The sequence below is a fragment of the Myotis brandtii genome, unplaced genomic scaffold (assembly GCF_000412655.1).
Source record: "Myotis brandtii unplaced genomic scaffold, ASM41265v1 scaffold312, whole genome shotgun sequence".
NCBI lineage: Eukaryota > Metazoa > Chordata > Mammalia > Chiroptera > Vespertilionidae > Myotis > Myotis brandtii.
Window position 1 is genome coordinate 2,958,595 of NW_005361955.1, and position 12,595 is coordinate 2,971,189.

Here is a 12,595-nt window from a genome sequence, read left to right on the forward strand (position 1 = left end):
TCGAGGGCCACAATGGGTTCTTAAACTGGACCGGAGGGCCGGAACAAAAGCATGGATGGAGTGTTTGTGTGAACTAATATAAATTCAGTAAACATCATTACATAAAAGGGTACGGTCTTTTTTTTTTTAGTTTTATTCATTTCAAACGGGCCGGATCCGGCCTACGGGCCGTAGTTTGCCCACGGCTGGCCTAGAATCTACATGTGTGCAATTCACGGTCATATATAAATGAGTAATAAATTAAGGGAATTAAAGTCTGTATCATCAATGAGAACTTCAAAGTTGTTTCAGTTTTTTATACTTCCTTCTATCATGTTCTATCCTCCCTACCACTTTGCTTCTTTCTCTTGGTATTGTGTCTACCGGGGCAATTTTCAACCTTTTTCATCTCATACACACATAACTATGAAAATTCTGTGGCACACCAAAGAATACATTATATTTTTTGCAGACCTAAGAAAAGTAGGTGTAATTTTGATCGATTAAAAAAATAATAATAATAGTAATTACCTACCCTTTTTGCTCCAAAGTGACTTTTTAAAAAATCAGGTGCCTATACTTATATATAAAGATTTCAGGTACCAAGAATTAAACAAGCAGATGCAGATGCAACCTTATTCTGCAATGTGACCAGTAAGATGCAACTCTATTATATGACCTATATATTTATAGTTCAAGACAGGGCATTGAGACCAGACAGCTATTGCTGTGTTCACTGTTGTCATTTTCTGTTTGATAATCTGGAAAAAGAGGTCAGTGCCCCTAACTAAAAAGTCAGGTATTGCATGTTTTAAAAATTCTTGCTTCATACCAGTGTGCCACTTGCAGCACACCAACACATGAGTTGAAAATCACTGTCCTAGCAGGATATAAACAGGTGTGGCTGCAGGGGGATAATGGCAGGTGCCCAAGGGTGGAGAAGGTACAAATTCTCTGCATTGATCTTTTGTTAATAGACTCCTACCTTGGTCCTACATCCACAGACGAAGGCCTACTAAATGTGAGTGTTCGGAGATGTCACAAGGTCACATTAAAAAAAAAGGTTTGTTTATTTGCTTCGCTTTTATATGTAAATCAATGTCTTGGTATTCTGACTTGAAGGTGCTCATAAACCCATCTCTACCTTGTAAAAGGAGATTAACTGTTAAATAATTATGATGATAATACTTGTAATTCATGTATGAAATAGCTGATCAATTACATTTTTTATATATCATGACAAATTAATAGGCCAAAACTTGATAGTGTTTTATCTAACACTTAACAAAAAGTTTGAAAGGGAACTAGTTTTATTTGATGCATGAATACTAAGTGTAAATAACATTTCATATTGTACATTACTGTGAACTTTTCTCCAGCAGTAACATTAAATAGAATTCCTTACAGTTCCCATTGGAAGCCTCCAAATAAGAATGTAAAACAGTGCTCTGGCCCTTAGGCCATTTAAAACCTGTTCTTCTGACCAGAGCACCTAAACGTTTTAACACAGAATGCTCAAGTCTATAATTAACATTTTTTCCCTTTCATATGCCATTTTGCCTCTTTAGAATAGCAAAATGTAAACGTATTTTGTTGGCATTAATTTCATATCATTATGTATCATAAAAATGCTACATAAAATAGAAATTAACATTTTAAAGAGTAATTTAGGAAATTCCCTAAAAAGGTGGAGAATAGTAGCACTGAGTATCTCTTACAAGTGATACTGAAAAAAGCAAAAGTCCTCAAAATTGTAAATCAAGTTAAAAATATTTACAAAGTATTTATAATGCACCCATCCCCTGTGTTATAGACTGTGAATTCGGGAAGGTATGTAGTACATATACAACATTCATTCCTATCTGTTAAGAATAAACAATTTTGATTGGTATACAGAACTTGTACATAAAAATTGTAAGATATGACAGCAAAGAAAATGTGTAATACCCACATTAGGTTACATTTCAGAGTTGATCTGTCTTCTGTTTTACTTCAGTTAAGATTAAAATTAGTTTGTATTTTCTGAGTTTAAAAGCTGGTGGCCGGGGTAAATATTTCACACACATGTTGTATGACAAAGGAAATCAACCTGACATTTAAAAACTAAATGTGCAATAGTAAAACATAATAATTTTGTGTACATATTGTGCTTTGTTAGGATCAAAGAGTATTCCAGCAGGCATAGTGGAATACACAGCATGAATCCTGTGAATGGCGTAAAGACACAGCCATGCCAACATGCTGAGTTCAATCACTTACTTATCTTGTCACCTTTTACAGAGCTGTGGTTATTTGCCTACCTAGTGCTAGGTGCTGGTTCACCTACTCAGCGTTGTGTAGTCTCAATTCTGAAAAGCACCTGTCTCACTAACTGTAACGCCATGTTTCCAGGTGGGCAGATATTGTTTCCCATATGAAGATATTTGGTGCTGAGAAGTGAGTGGTCATTCAATAAATGTATATGGAGTTTGTGGTATTGAATACACTGTGATAAAATTTACAAAATTTGAAAGTTTTGGTTATATCTGCACTGAGCTGCGTTCTAATATTCCATGTCACTCTATGTATGAAAATCAATTCCATTTTACTTCATATAAGTCCCTTCAAAATTTATTTTACTTATCTTTCCCCCCAAAAGTTTCATGTTCAGAGTTTATTCTAAGAGGTCAATAAGATATCTTCTGTAAATTTAAAATCAGAACGGAAATGTAATTAGATAATTTGATTGTAAATATAGAAGTTAGAAATTGCTATAAAATTAATTTGACCAAAGGAGGGTCATTTGAAATAGGATCTTGGTCTCCTTTTATTCAAATATTATATTCTAAACATGGATAAGTTCTTAACAGGCCAACCTCCCGCGTCCCCTCCCCTCCGCCAGCCCAGCCTGATCGGCCCCCGTTGGGGCAGGCTGGCCAGACCCCACCCATGCACAAATTCGTGTACTGGGCCTCTAGTTATATATAATATACAATACATAACACATACATATAACCTAGAATAATAAGAAGAGATTGATGTAGCTGGCTTGGCTCAGTGGATAGAGTGTCAGACTGCAGACTGAAGGGTCCCGGGTTCAATTCTGGTCAAGGGCATATGCCCCAGTTGAGGGCTCAATTCCCAGTGAGGGGCAAGCAGGAGGCAGCCAATCAATGATTCTCTGTCATCATTGATGTTTCTATCTCTTTCTCTCCCTCTCCCTTTCTCTCTGAAATCAATACAAATATATTTAAATAATAATAATAAGAGATCTAGAAAAAATAAGGACACAGGTTTTCCCCTATGGCAGACATAATTCAAAGTTAGTCACTTAACTCCATGTTAGCCCAGCAATGCTGCCTAGACACAAGGCCTGGGCCAGACTGTGGCCTCCTTTCAGTTATCATCTTTCCCACTAATGTTGTTGTTAAATCTAGATAATAATAATCGTAAACTCCTGGAGAGATGTAATTTGTCTGTCTTCTTCATTGCTTTATCCTCCTTCTCTAAAATAACTTTTGGCACAAAATAGAAGCTCAATAAATATTTCGTGAATAAATAAATCTTCATTAAAAAGGATCTTCTTAGACTTGCTCATATCAAGTTTGTGTTACCCACAAACAAATTCTAAGAGCTATAAACTGAACTTGTTAGTTTAGGTTTGCCTTGAGCTGTATTAAGGATTAAATCATCGGAAATGGGGGAGGCATCCCGGCTGGTGTGGCTCAGTGTTTGAGCTGTGACCTATGAACCAGGAAGTCAGGGTTCCCAGTCAGGGCACATGCCTAGGTTGTGGGCTCAATCCGCAGAGGGGGGCATGCAGGAGGCAGCCAATCAATGATTCTATCTCATCATTGATGTTTCTATCTCTCTCCCTCTTCTTTCTTTTTAGAAATCAATAAAAATAGATTTTTTTTTTAAAAAAGAAGAAATGTGGGAGGCAGAAAAAAGAGAGAATTAGTATCCCTAATATAAAATTTCTAAAAAGCTTTAGAACTTTGTTTTCATTTAGATAGTTTAAAGTCATCGGGCTGATACAAGTTTTTTTTTTAAATCCCAAATAAAGTGACAAGAAAAATGTAACCTGGGTCAAAGGCAAACCACTTTATTTTTCCTTTGGGATTTCTAAAACAATGCAACAGGGGAAAAAAGGAAAAATTAATTAATTCAAAGGCTATTTCTGCATGTGTTATACACATGTGTGCATTTGTGTAGATATTATATATATATATGTGTGTATATATATATACACACACATATACAGATATATAGAACATTTCAAATCCCTAACAGCTAATAAAGCAACTTTTTTCTTAAAATAATAATTTTGGGAAAAGCATAGTATATATACATACTTTTCTTAAAAAATTTAAATGAGGGTGACTTTAAAAAATAATTGGAAACTGTTTTTAAAAAGGTGTTTGTCACTGTCTAATTATATTAAAGAGAACACAGACCCAAAGAAATCAATGAAATCAAACCCTATGGATGCCTGAACAAAACTAAGAGCCTGTAACAGAGATGGGATATTTTTCTCTCCCAGATAGAGGCTGGTACAGCAAAGAGTAAATATGTGACATAAATTATGAAATAAAATTGGGTATAACAGAACAGAATCATGCAGTGCCTTACATTATCTTCAATGGCTTTAAAGGAATAAAATATCTAGAGGATTTTTAATGTTTCAGTTATTCTTTGCCTAGATTTTTACTGATCAGGGTGATAGACACACACAAAAAAGCTATAAGTGTATGTTTTTAATTATAGAAGTAATTTTACATTATTGGCTAAACTTTGGAAAAGAGGAATATATAGAAACAACAAAAAAAGACTTCCATAACCTCACTCTTTTAACACGTTAAGTGCCCAGTCAGTCACCGGTGGCTGACACTATACTTTCCGTCAGAAGACAAAACAGGCTGGGCACTTAACGTGTTAATATAACAGTCATAGTATTTGTATATTCCCTTCCAGATGGTTTCATATACATATGTTTATTAAGGTTGCAATCAATAGGGCACATACATTTTAACTTAGTATTTTTCAGATTTGCTAGTTTTCTAAATTGCCATTGATAGTTATATAACATTTCACCTAGTAATTACACCATAATTTACCTAACCATTCCCCTGCTGTTGAATATTTAAGTTATTTCCAAATATTGGTTCCTATAACTATGCTTTTATGAATGTTTTTGTGTGTAGCTTTTCCTATATCCACCATTCTTTTGAAGAAGTCCCAGAAGTGGGGGTGAAGCATCAGAGTATGTGATATATTGCCCAATTGCTTTCTAAACAGCCTGGACTAAATCACAGTGACTTCAGAAACATAGGAGACTACAAGTTTCTTCATTCCAGAATAACAGAATTTTAGAATAAAAAAACAACAACCCACAACTATCGATAATCACTAGGAAGACCATGTTTTCTACTATTACTAATCGGGAATTAAGGTTTACAAATCCATTGTCTTTTAAGTCTGTTTAATGTGAATCCTCTAGGGGCGGAGCATCCTTGGTGATCTTATAAAATCCAATCTTTGAAGTTGTACTCTTTGAACTTGGAGACTCAGGATCCTAGCAACCATTCTAAGGTGAGAAGAACCATTCTAAGATGAGTGACACTTGGATTAAGAAGTGAGTCACCTAGCTTTTCTTGACACAAGCATATCGACAATAACAATGAGCGTATTTAAGTAATAAAATGTCAGACTAATAAAGGTAATTTTACAGGATGATCCCAAGAGATTCTACCACTCTGCAGAATATAGCAAAGAACTTAACTATAGGCAAGGGTAAGGCCTACTAAAAATAATTCAAACTAAGTGCACTAACCAAAGGACTCTGGGCTATCAGATTAGAGGCAGAAATCATCTTGAGTGAAAGTTCCAAAACAGTATACATCAGAATTCCCTGGAGAGCTTGTTAAAACACATCCCCATAGTTTCTGATTCAGTTGGTATGGGGTGGGGCCTGAGAATTTGCATTTCTACCAAGTTTTCGGATGCTGCTGGTCCAAGGACCACACCTTGGGAAACACTGCCTTAGATTATTTCTGTATTGTTATTAAAATATTTATTGAGTGCCTATATGTGCTATAGGCTGGAGATAAAAAGAAGAATAAAACCCAGTCAGAACCTGTTTCAAGAAACTGATAATCTATATTTTTTGTAGACATTGTACTACTTTAGTCCTAAAAATCAACAATTTGGACCTTGCTGAAAACAAAGTTTAAAAATATATTATATTGCCTTAAATAAAGTCAGGATGTTTCTAATGAGTTCCAAATGCTTTAGGGAAATATGTAGTAATCCTACATTGGCAAATGCCTGGGTATTTTCTTCACTCTTCTGGATTTTATTGACATATGCAAATAATTTGTTAAATTATCTTATTTATTTATATACACACCATTCATATGTTTTCTCTTTCATAAACTCTATCCACTGTATAAAACAAGAGAGAGAACTTATATACGTACTTTTCTACATGCAAAAGTTATTTATATAGGTGATTACCAACTGACAGAAAAGAACATTTAGTAAGGTAAGACTTTGAGATTTTGTGCTTTAGATTCAGACTTCAACAATACTGTGGAAAAGTGAGTGACAAATAAGCAATATGCTTAGTCATAGGCATGTGGTGTCCAATACCTAACTGTTAAACACTACCTATCAGCTGATTCACAGAATTAATGAACTTGCTTTTAAGGTTGCTACTAAGCCTCTATTTCTAATTGAGATGTGTTGGCTTGCCATAACTATTTTTGGCAAAAAAATAAAAATAAATAAAGCATATTTGACATTTTATGATCTGTAGATTTTCCAAAGCATTAAGTATTATTTATACTTCTTCAGTGTACTTTTTTCTGATGAGATTGAAAGAGTCCCCTCATTTCAATTTATCAGAAAGCTACTTTAAAAGTCTGGAAGAATTAGGGTTCCGGGTTCAATTTCGGTCAAGGGCATGTACCTAGGTTGCAGGCTCCTCCCCGGCCCAGGCCCTGGTCGGGGTTCATGCAGGAGGCAACCAATTGATGTACTAGTATTTCTCTCACATCGATATTTCTCTCTCTCTTTCCCCTCTCTCTTCCATTCTCTCTAAAAATCAATGGGAAAAAATCCTCGGGTGAGGATTAAAAAAATAAAAGTCTAGAAGAATTAATTCATGTAAAGACTAGATAATTTGTCTGACATCACAGAGAAAATAGAAGGCACAGTGAGAAATAATATTCAGATAATTGATTACATTAACCAACATTAACCTTAATTATGATAAAATTTCATAGGTAAATAGATGTTTGGGAAAAACAACTTGATTTCTTTGAAGGAAAAAAATGATTCAAGAATGAATTACAACTTGTGGGGTTTTTTGTGTTTTTTTTTTTAAGTGATTTTAGAGAGGAAGGGAGAGGGAGAGAGAGAATCACCGATTGGCTGCTACCTACATGATCCCCAGTTGAGCCTGCAATGACCCGGAATTGAACTGTGACCTCCTGGTACACAGGTCAATGCTCAACCACTGAGCCACACCGGCCGAGCTCAATTTGTGTTGATTTTAAAGAGAAATTTTTTTGTGTTTTTTTTTAAGTGATTTTAGAGAGGAAGGGAGAGGAAGAGAGAGAATCACCGATTGGCTGCTACCTACATGATCCCCAGTTGAGCCTGCAATGACCCGGAATTGAACTGTGACCTCCTGGTACACAGGTCAATGCTCAACCACTGAGCCACACCGGCCGAGCTCAATTTGTGTTGATTTTAAAGAGAAAAATAAAGACAATTTGGGGGGAGAATATATCCTTTCCTGTCACTATTTCAAATAGCTGTTTTCATATTTTGTCTCATGAAGGCTGATTTATGGAGAAACTGGGACATGAATTGCTTTCATTTTATTTTTCCTTCTCTTTCAAACAGGAGTGTTTTCTAACCCTTAAAGGCCTCGTTTTCAGACAGCAAGGAAACGAGGAACTAATTTCTCAAATTTCTGCTGATGGTGATTTAAAGAATTAACCTTGCTAGAAACACTAGCATTTTGAAAGTGGACTCCAAACTTTCAAATGACAAAGACAGTTTTAGAGGAGGAATGACAGCCAGTGAGGTGGGGTCAAGGTTAAGGGGTTCTTTGCAGTGTTTCATCGTGGCATTCTGGCAGTCTGACAGGTATGTTTCCCCACTGCCTTCACTATAAAGGAAAATTTATTCCTTAGACATACAGGATACGAATATCCTCTTTCTATTCACTTTCCCAGAGGCAACTTATAGGGCCAGGGAGAATAACAGTGCTAAATGGCGACTTTAGAACTTAAAGCTATTCTAAAATTCTATGATGTCATCGAGGAGCAGGGTAAATTCTTAGAAACCAACCTTATATTTTAGTTCTATGCTCAGTAACTACGCAACCTGCTGACTGTGGGAGTTGAGCATACAGAAATCTCTTACACTCCTACTCAGGGTATTTCCCTATTTTTCTACCTCCCTCATATCTACTGTCTACTTATCTATGGTAAACTGTGAAGGACTTCTTACCCCAGGTTTATACTAATCTGAACTCTTCTCAAAAGGTCAGGAAATATGTCTTAATTAGTCTTAACCACATACTATAATTCTCTTAGAGGAGTTCACAAATTAAACCTTTTAAAAATCAGTTAAAACTTGCAATGAATTTATTTTCTAAAATCAATGCTTTGGGGGGGGGGAGGGGGGGATGTTCCCTAAACAGATATTGAACCCAATTGAACTAAACCATTATGTGATCTAGTTTAAATCCTGACGGCAAGGTTTGAAATCTCTATTTTAACTGATTATATTACATAAATTGATGGCTTCATTTCTTTCCTTTATATCTGAGAAATTGCAGTAGGGAAAAGAAACTCATTGTCCCCAAAAAAGGTTTTCAAATTGCAAGTGACCTAGTCAGAGGAATAGAACGTAAAGCAATGACTCTGAGAAAGCCCAAGCTATACTATTAATAGAGAAGAAGTTAATGCCACTCCCCATTTTGCACCCCAAAAGGGAAAGCCCACAAAAATGGAACACTCACCGACAGGCACTGGCCTAAGCCTTTCTGTGCCCTTTGCTTCCCCTTCCTTTTAGCTATGTCCACACTTGGGCTTTATAGCTCTATATTCTAGGAACACAGTGGGGTGCAGGCCTGAAACCAAGTCTCTTACTTTCTTGCATAGGGGACAGTTCACAATAAAATGTATTAATTAACAATTCATAAGGAGAATTTATCACTTTTTAAGCTACTAAAAGCCTAATTTTTTGGTTACAGCTTGTTGAAAGAAGACCCAGTTTTCACGATAAGCACACCATTTCGTTTTTTAAGCAGCGACACTACATTGTCTTTTGATCCAAAGGTTCATAGCCCTCATTATACAAAAAAAACTTGCTCCTGGGTAACATACAATAACTTCTCACAGAGTGCACCATAAATATACACAAGGAATAGAACTTTATTTTTTTTAAAAAGCACAAAAGGCGCCTTCTAGATGCATTAGACATACACTACTGACACAAGAGGATCCACACTGCGTCCACTGTGAGACTCATAACGATAATATCAACAAAACAAAAATAATTATTAGGCTGATTTTTATCCGAAGTAATCAGGGAATGATGACAATTTAAAATTGAATAATGACGAAATATTTCCACAAACATTTTGTAAATGGATCACCTCACGGCAAGCATTATCTTCAGTTCATTCTTAACAATAATCTCAAAATTAGTACCGGGTGAACTATTAGCATTTGTAAAAGCGTTATTTAGCTATAACACAGATAATCATAAAAGTTCTCTTTAAAATATCAGCTCAATTATATTCAGGGCCAAGGTCACATTACAAAGGCTTGCTTACAAAGTCTTAAAATCATACAAAAAACCCACGGTAAAATAACTGCAATGCTTTTCCCGTTTCACAGATAAGAAAATGGAGAGTTAGAAAGGATAGTGACTTGCCCCGCTATAATAACTGAAACGGTTAAAAATATAAACATTCATATTCTGAATTAAATGTCCACTATTAAAATATTGGTTTGCATTGATTGTTGAAGAAAAATATTAAGATTACATAAACCCATTTTTAAAATAAAAAATAATTTAAGCATATACTATTATTGGTGATAGTTTTTCTTTTTCTTTTTTCTTCAGCAAATATTATTGGTGACAGCTTTTGTCTTAATATCTGCAAAAGTTTTCCCCAAAATACGGCCTATTGTAGTGGTGCCGATTTCCTTTCAAGAACCTACTTAAGTATTTTAGGTAAATAAAAACTAAAACCTGACATTTTTATAAAATAATGTTTTATAAAACATATTCCTATAACTCCTCCAAATCTACTTCTGTATTGTGATAAAATACAAATAGTTAATAAGAAAACCCATGAAGATTACAAATAAGCTTCAACTTAATATTTTATATCTAGAATGCCATCAAACTAACTGAAATGTAATATTCTGGGTCTATCTATACTTTCAACATGGTTATTAACAGATCTTATTTTATTTTTTAGAGTCAAATTAGATCAGTTTTGAAGGAATTTTGTAAGCATTTTAAATCGCTGCCCTTTTTGTTTCTTTTCAGCTTTAAAAGGGAGGAAAGGGACAGCTCAAGAGGTCAACTACCCTAATGTGGAGCTCTCCTAGGAAAAAACTAAGAAAAGCAAGTTAGAAATTCAGATTAACATTTAAAGCAGGGGGCATATTTTTACACTTTAAAGACTGGCGACTTAATCAAGTTTTCTGGATTTGTGATTCAAAAAAATCCTCTATGACGAAATTTATTTAGTGGAATCTTATGAGACCAAAAACTTGTTCCAGTACATTTGCCACACCTTATGACATATATTTCCAAATTCAAATGACAATGAATTCAGCAGAACAACACCCACAAATTAGAATTACTAACATTTTCTGTCCTATCCATTGGGCATATGTAGATCTTATAAAAGAAGTAAAAGTATGGGCCAGGATATATAAAACATTTGTAAAGTATTATTTTAACGTATTTTCCCTACTTCACGATGGTCTCCTGTTATTAACAACCATTTCACAATTTGAAAACTAAGTGAAATGTATTAATACTTGTATATGTTTTCACAGCATGCCTTTCACACTGCTTTCACACACATAATTATTTTGATGATTAAAGTTAGTCGCAAATATCCCCATTTTCAGAGAATTAACAGAATATACGTATTTGTTTATAGTCCTATTACTTACTAATTAAAAGCAATTAGCCGTGATCAATAATGCATTTCTAATGCATATTCCTAAAGTCACACTTTTTCTCCTGTATAAATTTTAATACACGGGGATAATATAATTTAAATGTCACAGTGATTCTGAAATTATATTGTGATTTTTAAAAATTATCATTATTTTTAAATGTAATTCTGAAATATACAAAGAAACGAACATTAAGAAAACTAGTCTCTTCAAAGAAAATAGTGTATTTAATTATTAAAAATACCAATCACAGTAATTTTAAAAAGAAATTATAGCCCTGGCTGGAGAGTTCTGCTGGTTACAGCATCGCCCTGATACGGCAAGGTTGTAGGTTTGATCCCCGGTCAGGGAACATACAAGAAGCAACCAATGAATGCATAAATAAGAGGAACAACAAATTGATATTTCTCTCTCTCAAATCAATTTTTAAAAAGATTTTAAAAAAGAAATTATATTCCTTTAAATTTAAAAGAATGAAAAATACAGTGCCCCAAAAAACTTAGCTCTGGAGTTCTGCAAACTTTTATAATTCACGATGCCATGCTTTTTATAGCAGTTCTTGTAAAAGCTAGAAACAAATATGAAAAAGATTTCATTTAAAAAAATTATATCACGAGTTTTTCCCCCCAGTGAGTTGCAAAAGACTGCATAGTCACTAGTGGATTCTAAGATCTTTTAATTTAAGATATAATTATTAGCAAGTGAAATATCAAATATCATCTCATTTAAATAAAGGAGAAAATTATGAGAAGTACACAGTATGACAAACATGGATGGTTTTGTAATAACTTCACTTTGGGGCGAACTCAGCGTCAGTTTAAAATTTGTGTGTATGAAGTAATACTACGGAATGTATTAACTTCAGAGTGAATCTGATTTAACATAGACAACACAGAAATTGTTTTAAAACCTGAGCAGGCTCTTTGGACATATCACTCCAAATGCTAACTGGGAGCCTCTCGGAGTGTTTTCTATAAAAGTTTAGCAGGAGTGGAAGGTGTTCCCTTCAGAGAAAAGCCCCAGTGACCGTCTATGCCAGCCTCTGCCCAGAGGGTCTCCTACGCCCTTCGGCACCACCAGGCTGGTTCTGCTTTCGGTGAGGACGGACCCCTCGGCTGCAGCCAGGCAGGTACCACCCGCACCTGGGACCTGCCCGAGACCTGCTGCCCGGGCCCTTCCATTGTGAGGGTGCGGCAACCCTGTCCCCTCAGCAACCCCAGGTACGACTGGTTCCATGAGTGATAACAGCACTTGACATGAAATAGCGCGCTGCAAACTCAGGTGTCCCGTCCAGCAAGGGGTTCCACACAGCGCAGCGCAGCGTCTGGCCTGGTTTTGTTTTCAGATGATAACTCACGCGAATTAGTTTTACATTTTGTCCCCAAGAAAAGAAGAAAACCTTTAGCTTCTTC